Source organism: Canis aureus, chromosome 4, assembly GCF_053574225.1.
Source record: "Canis aureus isolate CA01 chromosome 4, VMU_Caureus_v.1.0, whole genome shotgun sequence".
Taxonomy (NCBI): Eukaryota; Metazoa; Chordata; class Mammalia; order Carnivora; family Canidae; genus Canis; species Canis aureus.
In genome coordinates, this window is record NC_135614.1 from 40496545 (window position 1) to 40516117 (window position 19573).

The 19573-nt window shown below is 45.5% G+C and overlaps 1 non-coding gene across 1 annotated transcript; it reads right to left on the reverse strand.

Moving 5' to 3' along the window:
- Nucleotides 1–17494: 17494 nt before the first annotated feature.
- Nucleotides 17495–17601, reverse strand: LOC144313144 (U6 spliceosomal RNA). Its single transcript, XR_013378870.1, has one exon. It is a non-coding gene; the product is annotated as a U6 spliceosomal RNA (small nuclear RNA).
- Between the last annotated feature and the right edge of the window lie 1972 nt (nt 17602–19573).

Consider the following 19573-nt stretch of genomic DNA (forward strand, 5'->3'; position numbering starts at 1 on the left):
TGTGTGTGTGTGTTTTATAGCCAACAGAAGTGAACACTCCTTCCCACTACCCTCCACCCTCGTGCTCCAGGCTTTTTCTTCCCACTAACAAAGCGGGTGTAACTGGTTCTATCAGCAGAACAAACACACTGGCGTTGTTTTTCCCCTTGTGAGGAAATCGCTCCTGCCTCCCTGCAGGAGACACACAGGCCCTGATAGGTCAGGGAGCAAACAGAGTGTCTAGTGGCGAACAGCTGGGGCCGGGAGCCAGCACCCTCATTACAGGAAGCCGCTACTGTTTCCAGGCTGCCTCTATTCAGTGAAAGCAGGTCATTACAAACACAGCGCGTTTTTGCATATTAACCAAATTAAAATAATAATATGTTCTCTCCTTTCTTGTGCTATACTGATAAATCCCAATTTATGAATGAAACATGCTGATTAGTTAGTTAAAAAATAATTAGTCCCAGAATGTGTTTCTGAGTTGGAGACTTAATGAATGCATACAAATACATTTTCCCAAGTCCTCAGCACATTAGTCTTTTAAAGCAAAATATTCATAAGATGCGTTCATGAGAGAAAACTGATGAAGTAGCCTGATTTTGCTTTTCCTTCTTTCTCGCTGTGTGGGGTAAAATTTGGATGTTATTTGGTGCCTGTCAGGCTGGGCCACTTTAGAATTACGGATCCAAGCAATGTCTGTTGTACCCAATTGAGTTTTGACATTCAGACTGTGAAAAGAAAAGGTCTCAGCACTGACACTCCTTCTTGTCCTGGAGAGGACCTTCCAATTCTGTCATGGAGCCTTCATTTCTGGGGTCCAGAGGTTCATTATACAAAGACTGGGGCAGTTGAGAATCAGAGGTTAGCATCCCCAAGACCAGAGTGGGCTTGATTAGACTTTCATTGTGTTCCTACATCTGGGAAAACCTGTGCTGAGTTTTGGACAAAAATCTAGGTATTCGGGCCACTGAGAATCAGAAGGTTCCAGACAGTCCAAGGACAAAGGGGCATAAGGATGACCAACAAGCAATGGGCCTTTAACCTGAAGACCAGCTGACCATTTCTAGCCTGCGAGGCTGCACATAGCACACTTGCATCTTACTGGGGCATTAAATCCCAAAAGCTTATACTGCATTGCATATTGTAAAAACCACCCTTGAAAATTCCTTGACTTGCTCATCAGATGTGAGCCATACAATTAGACTGTTTAGTTTCCATTCCTGGACCAGATCGCTATTCCTTTGATTGAGCCTCCAATGAAGTATAGGCTTGCATTGAGGAGCTTTGTTGTGTTCAAATCACGCACCAGACTCTCCCTTCTGCTTCTCTGCCTTGACTATTCCTTGGGCTTGCAGTTCCCTCTTTTGCAGTCTGTCTGCCTAATGAACATGCTCTTACAACTCAGCTCAAGCATCTCCGCCTCCACGAAGCTCTCTCTCAGTCCACGACAGGCTGACATTCACTCAATTCTGTGTAAAGGCCAGGATCTATTCTGATGCATTAGGCAACCCCTCAGCCTTGTCTGCACCGATCATAAAATACCTCGAACACCCCCTGGATCCTTCCTCCCTCCTCCCCACTCTGTGGTCCCCACAGTGCTCTGCATTCATCTGCATCTTTATTACCCTGGATTTTCATTGTTGGTTTTTCCTTTCCTGTCTTCCTACCTGCCTGGAGCCCCTAGGCCAGGTTTGATTATCCCTCATCTCTGTAGCTAGCCCAGGGTGGGCCACTAGAAAGTATCAATATGGGAAAGAGGACCGAGGAGAAAGGAAGCCGTGTAGAGGATGAGCAACTTGGGGGAAAAGGGAGCTGCTGTATTTTGAGCCCATGGGCTGATCACCATGAGGAAGTGGCCACAGGCTATAAAGCTGTCTTTATAAACACCTCCCCCAGCCATCTGCCCCCAAAACTCTGGCACAAAAAATCTCTGCCTTTCCTATAAAAATTTTAGCTCCTATGCAAATTGTATATGTGTTGAGTATTATCTGGGTTTTGCATTTGGAAAGAAAAAAAATCTCTTGCTCTTGCCTGTGTCTGTTTTATTGTCCAGCCCTTTGAGGCTCTGGTCTGTGAGTGTCTGTGCCAGTGTGTGTGGCTGAGAATGGGCGCTTTATGTGCAAAGGAAGCGACGCTTTTCTTTGGCTGGTTCTCTGAACCCAGCTGCCAGTCACAGGGCTGGCCGCCTCAATCCGCATCAAGGAAGTCTCGGTCTGTGTTTGAGTTCTGCACTGAGGAGGCTGCTGCCTTGCAGAGATGGCCTCTAGGACATCCCTTGAATCAGGAATGCCCTGGGCCATGGGGGGCTTACAGCCCAAGTTCCAGGCAGCACAGAGCAAGGGCACAGAGCCCTTCTATACCTTCCTCATTCGGGGAGCTATGGGCCGCTATGGAAAGGAGTCAGGCAGACAGTGCAATTCTGCCTCCCAACTTGACTGTGTGACCTCAGATAGGCTTTTCTACCTCTCTATGCTTCACATTTCCTCATCAGTAAGATGGAGAGAGCAGAATTGCCACCTTGATAGAGTTGTGGTGAGAAAGTGAGACAACGCACCCTATCGCATCTTGTGAACGGAAAGGTTAAATGCACATGTCAGTTTATTATTAACAGGAGATCAAAATGGGAGTTTTGACAGAGGCACCAAGGTACAACAGCTGCTGCATTGTTGCAACAGGGCAGGGACAACCAAGTAAAGAACTTACAAAAGAAAAACCCCAACACCGGTCACACACTTCTCAAGGCTCTTCACCACTTTGGAGGATAGAATGGGATCGGGTTGATGAAGTTTAGGGAAGAGTTTGCGAGATGTTCTTTGGAAAAGGAGTTTGTGCTTCATCCTTAGACTTGGTCTATCAGGGAGTCTCAGAGAGCTTGCTTCGTGTGCCCTGCAGTGGGGGATGTGGCGGGTCTGGGTCTGACACATGTTCGAGGAAGCTACAGTGGCTGATGGCAGCAGAGGAGGGAAGGTGGGGACATGGTCCTATGATGGCAGGTGAGCAGTTGTCAGACAGGGACATGTCCAGAAAATCTGAGTGTGAAACTGTCAACCTAAAACATTTGCAGAAAGTGCAAATAGGCTTTGATGGTATACAAACAATTGAGAACTTTCCTATCTCCATTACTTTCCTTCTTTAGCCCCACATGATCCTTGGAGGATCCAGAAAATAGGTTAGCAAGCTAATGGAGGAGCAGAAATGCTGGCAGCAGGCCCTATGGGGGAGAGGGGAGAAGATGTAAGTAAAGAATTGAGGCAGTGTCCCTGAGTTAAAGTGATCACAGGACTTTTTATTACCTAACAGTAATTTGGAAACTCATGAAATTGACCATATTCTCATTCTGGAGCAAGGATAGATTGCACATCATGAATAGGTATAATGGGAAATGATAAACAAAAATAAAATTGCTTTTATAGGAATCCTGCTTGTTCAATATATTGGATGCATTATTACTTACCCAGCACTAACCATGTGCTAAGCACTGTGCAAAACACTTTATATTTTCAAATAACCCATGCAGGTAGATACTATGAACACGCCCATTTACAAAGGACTAAACTGAGGTTCAGAAAAGTTAGATAACCTGCCATAGGTTGCAGGATGGGTGGGAAGGAGTCAGTATTGGGAACCAGGTAGTCAGGCTCTAGAGTTACCCTACCACCTTCCCATCTCCATGTCTCCGTAGGCAGATCAGACAAGGTATTTGGTGAAGGATTAAAGTTGTCCTTCATGCCTCCAAGTGCACTCAGCTAAAAATACTTCAAGAGTGCACAGGAATTCTCAGCAATCCCTTTAGGGAGGGACTCCAAGGAGACATGCTGTTTTGGTTAGAATGATTTAGTTTTAAATATCAAGACCCACTCACGCTAGCTTAAAACAAAAAGGAATCATCACCAAGAAGATAGAGGCATTTGTTCCCATCGCTTCTCCTGACTCTCTCTGCCTCCATCCCTCTCGTTTCTTTTTCTTACTCCTCCTTTTCCCTCTGCACTTTCCTCACTCCATTTTGCAGAATGTAGCTGCCTCAGATCCCAAGTTAGGGCCGGCACCTAGTGCCAGCTCTGCAGAGACGAGTCAGCTGAATCCTGATTCGAAGCGAGGAGACAGTTTCAGTTAAAGATACACACAGTATTACCTACTACATGCCAGGCATTAACTTAGACACTTGGGATATGGCAGTGCACAAAATAGGGAGAAAAAAAGGGAACAAGACACATCAAAACAAGCCCTGTCCTGGGGAAGAAGGGGAGGGTCCCCCAATGAGATTCTGATTGGTCTATCTGGGGTCAGCTGACCTCCTCTCAGCCCCGTCAAATTGCCCGGGGCGGGGTCACAGAGTACAGGCTAGTGGCTGGAAGCCCCGCCAGGAGACTGGGCTAGGTGTGGAATCCCCGGCTGTCTGTCCCTGAAGCCATCTGAGCCAGATTTCAACCTACAGATGAGCTGGTTCTAGCAAGATTTCAGCCCTACATAAAGGCAGCTGCCTACTGTTAGGTCCTACTGATCGTCTTTCTCAGGAGGGTCCCCACTTGATCAGCCTCATCCCCTATCTCTTTTATGCCAGATTGGACGCATGTTATCCTTTATCCCACTCCCTTTTGTGTTGGATGAAGCTAGATCTTAGTTCCCCGTTGCTTTTTTGTTCTTCTCTCCTCCCTGAGTGAATGCCTTTCGGGGGGGAAACTGGGCAGTCTCCCCCTGCCCTTGTGCAGGCAGTAAGTGGAGGCAGAGCTGGAGATGATAGCACATCCAGAGGAGGAACTGTATACTGGGGCTCTCGTCCCCTCACATGGTCTCCTCTGAGGCAGTGACACTGCTTTGTACCATTGAGCCTGCCTGTGGGAGCCTGTCCAAATGGGGGCCTTGTCAGAGTGTCCTCGTCTTTCATTGTCATGCAGGAGGGAATTATGATGATCTGGACAGTTAGGGTCCTCCTCTGCTTCCTGTTGGATGGCCACTGTGATCAGCTTCGGTATTGCCAGCTGCTGCGTTTCAATTGGACTGCTTCTGGGCCCCATTTTCCTTCTTTCTTTCCTTTTTCCTTTTTTTTTTTTTTTTAAACATGAGCTACTGCACACTCAGTAATGGAATAGATTACATCAGATCCTGCATTTGCCAGCCTCAGCGCTAAGCTAGCTTCTCACTGCTGCAGCTAAGGACACCGACCTGGTTTATACTGGGATGGAGCTCACAGTGCAGAAACCACCCCCCATCCCACACCCCGGAGGGGCTTCTGTAGGATCCCCAAGTTTTACAAATTGAAAAGCGTGGCATTTTGTCTTCTCCTCATGGTTAAGGGCATGAATGTCTGGGTTGAAGATACCAGGATTCTATCCTGCCAGAGCTAAATCCTTCGCATGACCCTACGCCTGTAACTTAACCCTTGATACCCTGGTTTCCTCTTGTAAAATAAGGTTGATAAGAGTTTCCTCGTTGCATAATTTTAAGTTTGAATTGGGCTAATGTATGTAAGAGCTTAGCATGGTTCCTGGCACAAAGTCACGACACAACACACTGGTGGGCCACCCCACATCGTCTCCATAGACACAGTGTGCTAGAACCAGGCTCTGGGGTCAGACAGACCTGCAAAGTCATGACAATCACATACTCTAGGACCATTATGAAGATTAGATGAGATCATGCACATAATCATAATAAACATGTATAAGTGCTTTATACATCTTACTACTTTAATCCTCATAGCAACTCTAAGAGATAGAGACAATTATATGGATTTTACCAATGGGGAGGCTGAGGCATTAACAGGGGTGGTAAGTAACTGGCTCAAGGTTAGAAGCTAGTCAATGGATAAGTAGCAAGTGGGTAGAGAAAGCATGTCCATTCACTGTGTCAATCCCACTCTCTACTACCTGGCCTAAAGTGCCTGGCACCCAATAGGAATTCAAAGAAATGTGAACTACATTTTTTCACATTGCAGATATATATGACATGACTACAGAGCAGAGGATGTTTGGGACACTATCTGTGTGAATCATTAGGGAATAAAGTCAAGCCAACATCATAACCAAATAAGTATGTAATGTGTGTATCAGGGTCCTCCTGAGGGCGTAGTGGGTGTAATGCAAATTAATCCTGAGAAGCACCATTTATGGTAGGTGAATATGCCCCCATGGTTCATGTGAATTCTGTCTCCATATATACCTGAGATTCCCGAGCTCAGATTAGGCCTGAAAACCACCTTTTCTTAGAACTGGGAGGAAAATGACTCTTGTGACTGGCCCAAAGTGAACAGCAAACAGGATGGGCAAAGGTTTGGAAGGACAACCTTGTCATGGCCAAATTTCCAGCCTTATTTTCCACTGGTCCAGAAAAATATATGCACAGAGTAAAGCTGAGAACCTAGAGGTGTCAGTCAGGGGCTGGCAGGAAACAGATGGCACACTTAAATTAGTGATTCAAGAAGAGTTTAATAAAGGAGCCATTTACAAAGATGTGGGGAAACCACAGGGATAGTGCAGTTCCCTGGGGCTGGTAATAGCTGAGTGCTGTCACCTCCCTTAGGCCTGAAAGGAAAGGGGACAGAGTGGTGACCTATGTGGAGAGGCCCACCTGGCAGGAGCTGTGGCTTTTGGTAGAGGGACACAACCAACCCACAGCAAGGTGGAGGCAGGGGAATAAATAAATAAGAACCTTTCTCTCCTCCCTCCTTCCTGTTGCCTACTCAGGCTCCCCATTGTTTGGGCCCAAGCAGGAACCAGAGGGCAAGGGGACTCCATTGATTCAATCCACCTAGATCAGCCTTCCCAGGACACAGAGCAAGGTGGAAGAAGGTAGAGTGTGGGACTGGATGTACAAAGGGGAGATTTCCGGAACACTGCTTCTCAAATGGAACCACTGAGAGGCCATTGCCTCCCTGGAGCTGGAGATTTGCAGGCAAAGAGAAGTTTGGGATCTCAGTGGTGGCCTGCTTCTGGGATTGTGGGATGGGATGGTTGGCACACATGCTTGGCTAGACTTGTGCTGGCTGAGCCAGGAGCCTGACATCACCCTCTGTGCCTTATACCTTGGATGAGGTCTCTTCACCAGTTTGAATTGAATGGAGTATTGAATTTCATTTTTCTTTATGGCTATGCTCTTCAAAGTCAGAAATAGCCAAAGAGAACCCTGCAAGCTCAGGAGTGTCTCTGACTGTAAACCCATTTATGTCCTTTACAACTGGCATAAATTTGACTTCTTTTGTGATTTCTTTTCTAATGTTTGTGTATATCGTATATCCATCCCATTGTCTAAAACAAAAACCCCACGATGGTATGTTTTATTCATCTCTGTATGCCCAGAACCTGACACAAGGCTGACATCCCTTAGGATCCCCTCAAAATTTGCCCAATCTTTGTGTCCCTGTAGTCCTCAACAGATTCCAATTTGACCAGCATTTATTAAGCCCCTTCTACTTTCCAAGCACTGTGTTGGCTCATTTTCATATCAGTTCTCTAATCTAATATTCCCAAGAGCCCCAGCTATTACCCCCATCTTTACAAATGAGGAAACTGAGGCTCAGAGAGATGAAAGAGGCAGAGCCTGGATTTATTTTATTTTTTTAAATAATAAATTTATTTTTTATTGGTGTTCAATTTGCCAACATACAGAATAACACCCAGTGCTCATCCCGTCAAGTGCCCCCCTCAGTGCCCGCCACCCAGTCACCCCCACCCCCCACCCTCCTCCCCTTCCACCACCCCTAGTTCGTTTCCCAGAGTTAGGAGTCTTCCATGTTCTGTCTCCCTTTCTGATATTTCCTACCCATTTCTTCTCCCTTCCCCTCTATTCCCTTTCACTATTATTTATATTCCCCAAATGAATGAGAACATATAATGTTTGTCCTTCTCCGATTGATGTATTTCACTCAGCATAATACCCTCCAGTTCCATCCACGTCGAGGCAAATGGTGGGTATTTGTCGTTTCTAATGGCTGAGTAAAATTCCATTGTATACATAGACCACATCGTCTTTATCCATTCATCTTTCGATGGACACCGAGAGAGCCTGGATTTAAATAGAGGTCTGCTTCCCTGGTCGAATGCTCTTTCCTTTCCTCCTCAGAAGATGTCCCTTGATTGGTCATGCATGTGCATGAGATGACTGCATGAATGAGTCTAGTGGAGCATCTGTGTGTGTGTGTGTATACATTGTGAAGTTCTGAACATCATTGAGGGTACTGGCCCTTATGCAGGGCTCACCGCAATTTGATGGCTGCAGCCGAAAAAGTGCTCCTGGATATCCTTCCCATCAAGTCTACCTTAAACCTACCCTGCAATATGAGTACAAGAGCAAGTCTGATGGGTGCTGCCCCTAAACTTGGCTTATGGATGCAAGAGACTTGTCTCCTAAGTAGCTTGCTTCCATTAATTCAAAACACACCTATTTCTAAGTGTTGCCTTTGTTGAACATAGAAAACATAAAATTGTCAAGTGCTTACTTTTAGGTATTCTAGAGCTGCCAAAATTCTAATTGGCCAATAAAATCCACCTGTCTCAGAAGAGCCCCCAACATGTCCCCACTTATCCGGAAGAGAAAGAAAGTTAAAAGCTGGTCCTTATACATACTCCATATGCCCTGGATTTGGGTATAGTTCTCTCTGTCTTCCTAACAGCCCTAAAGACAGGAACTGTTGTTAATAATATTTTACAGGTGATGGGCCTGAAGCTTTAGGGTGGAAAGGCAGTTGTCCAAAGTCACATGTTTAGGAAGTGGCAGAGGCAGGCTCAGGGCAGACCTGGACTTCTGGCTCTTGCCTATAGATGCAAGCAGCCCAAGGGAGCTTTCTCAAGCTTCTAAGCCCGCTGGCCTCAATCACAGGTAGGATCACCTCGATACCTTCTGCCCTATTTTACTGAGGATTCAGGGCAGTTTCGGATCTGGCCTAGAAAAACATCATTCTGACCCCTCAGAGAAGGAGAGAAATAGAGAAAGAGAGAGAGGAATGTGTTTCCAGGCTGTTCTGTAGAACCTAAGGCATTTTCATGACAAGCCTGTCTCCTTCCTGCTAATCCTCAGGATACTTTATTTCCCTCTTCCATGGCCCTGTCACACCCTGCCTTGTTTCTGCCCTATCTCCTTCTCTAGGCAGAGGATCTTCAAGGGTGGAGTCTGTGGCTCCTCCTCAGCATCTTCTCATACCCGAAGTCTCAGTGTCCATCAACATGTACTGAGCACCCATCCCATGCCAAGTTCCCTGTGGGACACTTTCACAGCTGTGACTATGCTTCATTTTGTGACCACTAGAGTACAAAAGTACATTGGAGTACTTTGTACATTGTGGATTAGCCCATTTTAGAGATGAGGATGCTGAGGAGTGCTCATTTTACATTGTAAAATGGAGTGGAGTACATTGTAGGATTAGCCCATTTTAGAGATGAGGATGCTGAGGCTGGAGGGGTGAAAGAACCAGCCCAAAGCCACAGAGCTAATCAATCAAGGGCAGTGAATACTGGCCTGTTTTGCCCCACTGCCAGTGATCTTTCTGCAACATCGCAGCCACTGAGTAAGTGCTCAATAGATGTTGGTTAAATGACAAAGGAAGGGAGGGAGGGAGAAAAAGAAGGAGGAATATTGAAAAAAATTCAAAGATGGCAAAATAAAAGGGAAACAACAGACTATTTCAAAGCAGTAAATTGGTGGAAGATTAAAGAAATGGGCCTAAGGTCTAACTTCCTTTCTTCTAAGGTCATGAAAAGAAAGGCACACATCTGAGTTCAGAGGAAGAAACATGGGAGCAGCTGGAATTTTAGCTTCAGATGGATCTTTCACCAGGCTTTCTAAGGACATAGCAATGCTCGGTCACACCAGGATGCACTGTACACAGCATGTGTGCTCTATGCTGAAACAGTACTATTCTTTTAAATGAACTTGAGCAACTTATACATACAGTTTACATATATGAGTGTGCATAGTGCAGTTAGAGAAGTCACTGCCTTTGGAATTAAACAACCAAGGTTCGAATTTTAGGCCTGTCCTTCCTTAGCTGCCCAGCCTTAGTAAAACCTCTTCTCTCTCTTAACCTCCATTTTCTCATTTGTAAAATAGGCTTGACAAGAGTCCTCATTTCACGGAGGGTTAGTAAATCTAAGTAAAGTAGTAAATATAAGCCCCTAACAGGGATTTAATTAAATATTCCCCACATTGTTCTAGTTCCTTTTTAAAAAAGATTTATTTATTTATTTATTTATTTATTTATTCATTCATTCATTCATTCATTCATGAGAGACATAGAGAGAGAGGCAGAGACATAGGCAGAGGGAGAAGCAGGCTCCCCACGGGGAGACCGATGTGGGACTCAATTCCAGGACTCCAGGATCATGACCTGAGCTGAAGACAGCTGCTCAACCACTGAGCCACCCAGGCATCCCTAACTAATTCATTTTAAATGAAGAAAGGAAAGTAGCCTTCTCTGCTACCAGCTCCAACATCCTACCTGGGAGAGCACATGGAGACATTTCAGGGTAGTAGGAGTTTCCATGGAGTCTGGAGCCAGGCTATTGGCATTTAAACCTGGCTTTGCCATTGCTAAGCTGGATGACCTGGATGAGTTGGATTAACCTCCTTTTGCCTCGGTGTTCTCACCTGTAAAAGGGGCATAATTATAGGACTTCCCTCCTAGAGTTCTCAAGAAGAGTCTCGTCTCTGGGAACTCTGCCTAGCACATAGCAAGTGTTCAGAAAATGTTCATTATTACAGTATTAGCATCTTCATTATCACATGCTGAGTATTTTCCTCACGGCTGTGTTTCAACTGTTGCATCCTCTTCTTCACCTCCCCCGTCTCCCCATTGCTGAGCTGGAGGACTCAGATCTGGGCAGAGAGGCATTACTTAAGCAAGGAGAGAGCCTTGTCGTCTTTCAGTGATGTCAGGAGGGCTCCTTATCAATAATTGAGCAGTTTTTCCAGGAACCCAATCTAGAGAGTGCAGTGCCCTTGCTGCAGCAGGGCCTGGCTGTCTGCTACCACCACCACCCCCCCGCCCCCGGGAAGGCTCCAGGCACAGTGGAGTTTGTTATCTGCCTGTTTTGTGGGCAGAGGGATCTGCTTGTTGCTGGAAAGGCTCCTGCTGCTACAGGGTGGGACTTGACACTTAGGCCTCAGTTGCAGGGCCCTCCATCTGCCCCTCAAGTCTTGCCCTCACAGTCCTATGCCAGCAGCCCCAAGGAGAGATGGCCATATTCTTCACCTGATATGCTCGAGGGAGCCTGGATCCTGAAAGTCATTCTGAACACCGACCCCTACGCACTGCTCACTTTCAAGCCATTCACAGGCCTTGATGCCTTTGTTTTCAAACATGACCCAAATCTGCTTTCTTCTTCTACTCTCATCACCACTACCCTAGTTCAGGCCTGCTGGGGCCCCCACAACAGCATCTTGCTGACTTCCCTGACCCCCAGTTGCAACCCCACCATCACCCCCAGGGCATGTGTGCAAATGCACAAGTGCAGGCGCACGCGCGCACGCACACACACACACAGCAGCTAAGAGTAATCTTTCTTGGATTTCTAAAAGCAAACTCAGGTCCTGTCACCCCTGTGCCTAAACCCTTCAGTGCTTCTGTAATGCTCTTAGGAAAATATCAACCCTCCATATGTCCTTAAGGCTTGTGGCTAGCCTCTGTTCCACGTCACCCGATGCTCTTCGTGTCTTCATCCATGACCTTCTCTGCCACCCCACCCTTGTATCAGTCCCTGTCACTGAAACTTCACAGCTCCAGGCTCTCACTCATCTTGTTCTGTCTTCCGTGTCTGCCTCCTACTTATCATGCAGCTCTCAGATAACATCACCTCCTCTGAGAAGCCTCTCCTGACCCTCATTGTTTAAATCAATGACCCCACACCCCCAACCCTTCTTCCCTCTTCAGCCCCTGAATATTTCTACCGTGAGGCTCATATCAACCAGAATGATGTTGTCAACCTATTGGTTTCCTTATTTATAGTCTGTCTCCTCCACTAGACGGTGAGCCCACACGGACACAGATCTTCTCTGTCTTACAGCTGTATCCTTAGGCCTTCCAATAGCTCCTGGTGCCTGGGAAGTGGGCAGTAAATATTTCTTAAAAGGATGACTGGAAGCTGAGAAGTTGTGCAGTGTTGTGGAGTGAGCACTAGACGTGGAGTCTGGAGTCCCGAGTTTGAGTCCTGCTCTGTGACCTGCTCACCATGTGTGATTCAGCACATCATCATACCTCTAGAGGTATGGAGACCTGGGGTCTAGCTGGAGCTCTGCCGCTTGTGGACTGTGAGCTCAGGCAGCTTACCTTATCTCTCTAAGCCTCCTTTTCCTCTGCGGTCCAATGGAGATTGTACTGTGTCTACCTCACAGGAGAGTTGTCAGTGGAATGTGTGAATGGAGATTGTGGAGATGGAGTGTACACGCTCCATGTAGACAGAGTCTGGCATGTTCTGGGAGTGCAGCAGAGACAAGGGGCGACCTAGGGCCTGCCAGATCCTAAGAGCATTTTGCACTGACCAGGAAAGACAGATCCTGCATTTATTTATCCTACAGAAGCTACAGCCAGAGAAGCAAGAAGCAACCTTATAGCCCAAAGCCTATTAAGTGATATTCTACTTCTAAGGAACCAAGCCAAAGCAACAATCCTCCCAAATGTGTGCTTTCTCCCTTTAGGGAGAGAGCACTCCCTCTGGACTTCACTGAGTTTCCCTTTTGGAAGGGACTGCTAGGGAGCTCAGAGACACCTCAGACCCTCAACTGCAGACTTTGCTCCTGCAGTGTGAGTGTCCATTAGGCAAACTGGATATAACCCAGTGGATTATTTATAGTATGCACCTGGCTTCACAGGGTCCCCTGGGGCACCAAAGGAGCCATAGGTAAAAGGCTTTGAAGTCTTAACATTGGCTTTGAGACTTTATCATAACATTGGCTGGAAAAGAGGATAAACAAGATTTAAAAAAATATGTAAGATGCTTTGCACTGAAGTCAGAGCTGGTGGCCATAAGGGGGGGGGGGCACTTAATCTGACAGTTCTGAAGCTACTGATATTTAGATCTTAGAGCTATGAACTCTCAGCTACAGAAACAACTTTACTGCTTGGACTCTTGTAGGAAAAATTATTTTTATTATTGTGACTCTAAAGATCTCTAGTCCAAAGCCCCTTTTATGTTTTGCTCCCACTGAAACCATTTCTTTTATAACTGTGACCCAGAATGCGTGGTTGGGCTGATGTTAAAGCCAGAAAGGCCCATCAAGGCTTAGTACATATGCCTCCACCTTTTTGTCAGGATGTTGCTTTTTTTTCCTTATCTTTGAAAAAATATTAATGTGGGCAAGTCACTTAACTCAGCACCTGGTATATAGCACACACTCTGTAAACATTAGCTGTTATCATTCCTACTCTTGTTTTATTAATGGTAGTATATATAAATGCACTTTATAGTAAACAACCTCAGATCCTTTCTGGGGAGAATGAGGTGAATGGCAAAGAAATCCTAGGAATCAGGGTATATTCTAAATGCCTGGATAGAGTGAATTTTGTTCCAGTGTCAGATGACCCTTCATGGGGTCACCCTCTATCCATCAGATGATGCCTGGCTGTCACTCCTTCCTAAAGCTGACCTAGATAAAAAGAAACTCCTGATTGGAAAAGAGGAGGGAACTTGCATAATGTAAGCATATACCAGGTCCCTCCAAATACTTGATCATATTCAAGGAAGGTAGGACTTATTTTCCCCCACTTATGTATAAAAAAGTTGAGTCGAAGTGAAATTCAGTAATTTACCAAAGGAATATAGCTAGAAAGTGGCCACACTGCAGTTGAACCTAGATCTTTATGACTTTGAAAACTGTAATCCTCCACTGTCTGGAATCGGTTCTCAGGCTTCACTACTTCTTTAGGGAGCCTGTAGCGAGTTTTAGCTCTCTAAGTTTGCATTTGTTTAAAAAGCAGCATCCTGAGTTGTGATTTACTTTCTTTGTGATCATTCCTCATTTTGAAAGCAGCCCACCTCTAGACCTCTGACTTCTCTTACTTGGTCAGACTTCTCATCTGTAACCCAACCCACGACCTTAGGAGAATCTAGTCAAAGTAAGTTATCTGCTGTCAGGCTGCTTGAATATTTTATGGTGGCCTGGATGGAGGCAGAGGACAGATCACTCTGCTCTGGGGGCAGGTGAGGCAGCTAATAGATCAGCCACAGGCAGCAGATGTCTAGGGGCTGGGATAGATAGCCCATCAAACAAGGCAAGCAGACAACGGTGCTTCAGGTTAAGCATCTTGCTAAGGACAGGGCTACATGCTTGTAAGAGGTCAAAAAAATTTTTTTTAAGATTTTATTTATTTATTCATGAGAGACACACAGAAAGAGGCAGAGACACAGGCAGAGGGAGAAACAGGCTCCCTGTGGGGAACCCGATGTCGAATTCGGCCCCAGGACCCCAGAATCGTGCCCTGAGCTGAAGGTAGATGCTCAACCGCTGAGCCACCCAGGGGTCCCAAGTAGTCAAATTTTTAAATTCCCAATTTAGGTAGTCCCTCAAATTTGGACTTGGAGGACAAGCTGCTTTAACATTTTTATAACCCTTATATCAGGCCTTGAATGACCTTAGACACACACACACACACACATCCCAGAGAAGGCTGGTTGAGCACCCCAATCTGCAGATGGGTAAACTGCAGCTTACAGAATTTAAATGACATGCTCTAAGTTACCCTGGAGGTAACGGCAACTCTGGGATCTGATCCTGGTTCTCTCTGTCTCCATCTAAGAGAAGTGACCACTTATTGAAAAGGTCTTGGGACACGGAGAAAGAAAGGAAATGTCAGTTCTCTTGCCATGTCTTCCATCCACTGCCTATGACCAGATAATTTTTGCCATGGGAGCTGCAACTTCTACCTTCCAAGGAATTCTTGGGATTTATGTGATGTTATTACCAACATGACTCTCAGAAAAACCAAATGCAAGGTGGCTAATGTGATAAGAACACTTCCGACTTCCCTTGAGAAGGGACTCTCAAGTCGCGGAGGATACAGCAGTGCTCAACTGTGTCATTAGGGCCCAGGGTCCTTTCGTAAGTCACTGCTCTGCCAGTCCTTAAAAGCAGAGCCGACACATTTGACTTATACGACGTAGAATGAAAACCGCCTAGGTTCACACAGGGCCACTCAGCGGTGACGGGGCCTGGGCCAAGATCCCTGCCCTCCCTGTGCCTGCCTCCTCTTTTGCCTCCCCTGGGTGCTGTGAGGACCCACAGAGGCCACGTGCAGGAGCCTCTAGCCCACCACTCAGCACGTCAGGAGAGGCCCAACAGTGCCCTTCTTTCTCCCTTGCAACCGGAAAAAGACTCCAATCTCTTTCCCCAGAGAAAGGGCCTTTGGTTTCAAATCCCCTTCCAAACCCACTGGCCCTAAGGAAACCCCACCTTGCGTTTTGCCTTTGATTCAACAGTCCCTAGAAGTGGACTCTTCCGGATGGTGGCCAAGTCAGCTCCGTCCTACCTGCCGTGTGGCCTGAGCACTTGCTATTTCAGTCACGGTCACTAAGTGCTCCTGTCTAAATCTCTTGAGGCTACAAGGTACCAAATGTTTTGAATTAATTGGCTTCTATTTTCCTTCCTGTGCATGTGCCTCGGTGCCTTTTTAGGGCAAGATTGACGAGAGGAATCCTTCCTGAATTCTGGCAGCCCTGTTTCAACTTGGAGTTAATTATCTCTGATATGCTATACAATTCCCTCTGTAACTTTTATGACATGGAGCGGAGGCATAATTTATCCAAGTCTATCATTTGAGGCTTTTTTTTTTTTTTTTTTTGCTAAAAGAAAATTATTGTGTGTGCTTTATAAAAGCATTCATTCCATCCCTCATTGTTTATTCACAGGATGTTTATTGAGGACACACTTCTGTGCCCAGTATTACACTGGGTCTCTTATAATTCAGGTTAACTTCTCATAGGCCTATCAGGTCAGTGGTCTTATTGCCATTTAGCAGAGAAAAAAAAAAAAACAAAAATAAACAAAAAAAAAAACTAAGTTCAGAATGAAGAGGGGGTCGGGAAAAAAAAGAATGAAGAGAAGGTTGATGTCTTTCGTCCTCATCCCTACCCACTTAGATGTGTGTCTACCAGGAGCTATAGGTCTCCATGACTTTCATTCCCAATAACACATTTCCTCTGGGGCCTGATGGCTGGTTCCAGCTTCACTTTGTTGCCTTACCATCCCTGGTTTGTCCCCTACCTCTCCAACATGGCCCTTTCCCATGGATCTCCATCAGAACCACATTCAGGGCATGGCCATCCTTCCAGGGCCCTAACTGATCTGCCTGTCAGGAGCATGCAGCTGACAACAAAGAAGCAGTTCTGAGATTCCACATTCCCCCTCTGTCCACTCTCCATCATTCCACCCTCCTGGCCCTGTTATCCTGAGAACTTGTTCCTTCATTTGTTTGTTTGTTTGTTGAGGACAAGAAAAAGAAAGCCACATTGTATCTTCAAATGTCTCTGCATTTTTGATAAAAGGGAGTGGGCCTCTTTTAGAATCCAGTGAGAGTGTGTGTGTTTCACTTCGAAAATTCCATTCTGGTTGACCCAATTGAAATCGATCATGGGGTTCCTTCTGAGACTCCTATCCTACTGAGGATCCAAAGACAGCTGTGGGGAGCCCTGTTGATTAAGTTCCTTAGGACTGCCATAACATAATATGTACCCGGGGTGCTTAAAACAACAGATAGGTGCTCTCCCCCAGTTCTGGAGGTCAGATGTCTGAAGTTACAGTGTCAGCAGGGCTGTGTTCCTTCTGAGACTCTGGGTAGGATCCTTCTTTGCCTCTTCCCAGATTCAGGTGCTGGCAGTAATCTCTGGCCTTCCTTGGCTTGTTGCCGCATCACTCCAGCCTCTGCCTCTACTCACCAGGCATTCACCCTGTGTGTCTGTGTGTCTCCTCTTCTTGTAAGGCATCAAGTCTTATTAGATTAAGGGCCAGCCCACTCGAGCTTGACCTCAACTATTTGCACTGTCAACAGCCCTATTTCCAAATAGGGTCACTTTCCAAGGTACTGGGGGTCAAGACTTCAACATATCTTTTTGAGGGACACAATTTAACCAACAGCAAGAGCTATCACTTAAGTCTGGGGATGACTTGCTGGGAATCACACTTGGAGACTGGCAAAAATGATTTAAGGAAAGAAAAAGATCAAGAGCTACAGTAAACATGGGAGGGCAGCCCTTCCTTCCTCTGTCCCTCTCTTCTTCCTTCCTTCTGTTCTTCCTTTCCCTCTTTCTTTTTTATTTTTTTAATTTAAATTCAATTAGCCAACATAAAATATATACTTAGTTTCAGATGTAGTGCTCAGTGGTTTATCAATTGCTTATAATGCCCAGCATTCATCACATCATGTGCCCTCCTTAATGCCTGTCACCCAGTTATCCTATCCCCCCCACCCACCTCCCCTCCTTCAACCCTTAGTTTGTTTCCTATAGTTAAGAGTCTCTCATGGTTTTTCTCCCTTTCTGATTACTTCCCATTCAGTTTTCCCTCCTTTACCCTATGATCCTCTGCCCTATTTCAAAAAATGGAATGCCTCATGAATTTGCATGTCATCCTTGCGCAAGGTCCATGCTAATCTTCTCTTTATTGTTCCAATTTTGATATGTGTGCTGCTGAAGCGACCACACTTTCTTTATTTATTTATATGACCATAGGTGATATTTTCACACATCAGCTCACATCAGTTCATGGTCCCATTTGTACTGACAGGCATGGCAGTGGTGGAAACTCCGAGAAGTGGATGGTGGGACTAATCGCCAATCTCATAGACCTAACAGCACCTGCAGGTGCCTTCGATGTGTACATATATGTGCAGTGACTGGGAAATGTGGTAGACTTAAAAAACAAATCCTTCTTTTTGTCTTTCAGAGCGTTATTTATTGATCTGTGCCAGTCTGTGCACTATGCAAGAGCACAAGCTTGCCAGGGTGGAGGGACAAGAGAAGCTTGGGGCAAGTGGAGAAAGGTCTGGAGGAAGAGAGGCTGTGGAGAGGCATTCTACACAACGGCAAGAATCAGCATTTCCTTCCTTCCTTCCTTCCTTCCTTCCTTCCTTCCTTCCTTCCTTCCTTCCTTCCTTCCTCCCTTTCTTCTGTCTCATCCTCTTTCAGGCTTCTTCTTCCTCCTTGACTGGCTCCATATCATGATCTTGCTTAAAAAAGAAGCACAGACATTAGGCTGCCTGGATATCACAAATCAAACGATTAAGCCAACCAAGCAGCAGCAGGAGCAGCTGATGAGGTTGTGTGGAGAGGAGGAGGCCGTGAGAGTGTAGTGTGCATCATGGGCGGCAAAGATGGGACGTCACCTGAACTGTCTCCAGGCTGAGCAGGCATTTAATGAACAAATGCAAAAATATTCCAAGAGTAAGAGGGTCTAGGGAGAAACTGAGTCAGGGTAGAGAGAGAAGAAAGACCCTGGGAGTTCTACTCTGTTCTTTTTAAGACTTCCCAATATAGGAAAAATGGAATTAGCACTTTCTAAAGCTGTGAATTATATTAATGACCAACTATGTGCTCAAAGTAATAGTGACAGGGAAGACATTGTTTCAACAATGTTTTAATTTCTCATATTTGAATTATTTTACTAGATAAAGAATACATGCATGGGAGAAAAATATTCAGATGATGCCAAAAAAGTAAACAGCAAAACATTTCTTTCCCTTCCATTTCTAATTCCTGGTCCCCAGAGGCAACCTTTTGTTATGGGTTTTCTTCAGTTAACTATCTTTGTAAATCAAAAGGTCAATGTCTTCTTTGCTGGTGGTGTTCTATTTATTCCAGATGAAAGTGCTCTAAAATAACTCAAGAATTTTCTTCCTCCTCAAAATAAAGCCTGTTTCTCTGTGATAAACCCATCTTTTCTTTCACTGGGTCCTATCACCTCAAGGCTATTCTGGAGGCTAGAACCCATGACCAGTGAGACCTGGACATATCTTGTAAGGTGGGTATTGGGACTGTCATATGTAGGTATAATTATCCTCATTTTCCTGATGAGCTTACTGAGTTCCAGAAAGACTGAGTAACTTTTCCAAAGGTCATAGGACAGACGAGGACTGACTGCAGTTTGGCTGGCTCTCTTCAATCCATGGAGCTGCCTTCTCCCTTATTCCAAGAAGAACACTGATCTATTTTATGGTCAGTGATTCCCACATAAAAGTAAATGATTTAGTCAATGGATCAATTTTTTTAAAGATTTTATTTATTTATTCATGAGACAGAGAGAGAGAGAGAGAGAGAGAGAGAGAGGCAGAGACACAGGCAGAGGGAGAAGCAGGCTCCATGCAGGGATCCCCACATGAGACTCGATCCCGGGACTCCAGGATCACATACTGGGCTGAAGGCGGCGCTAAACCGCTGAGCCACCCAGGCTGCCCAATCAGTCAATTCTTAAAAAATATTTATTAAGTGCCTATCATGTATCCTATTCTATAATAGATGATTTAAGAGGATATATAAGCAAGGGATGGTGCATACAAAGATGGCTCGGCTCCTAATTTTTGCCTCTCCCCTCATGAAGAGGTGGAATCTATTTAGAACCTGGATTGGCCTGTGGTTTGCTTTGATGAATAGAATTCGTAGAAGTGAGCTGTGTAACC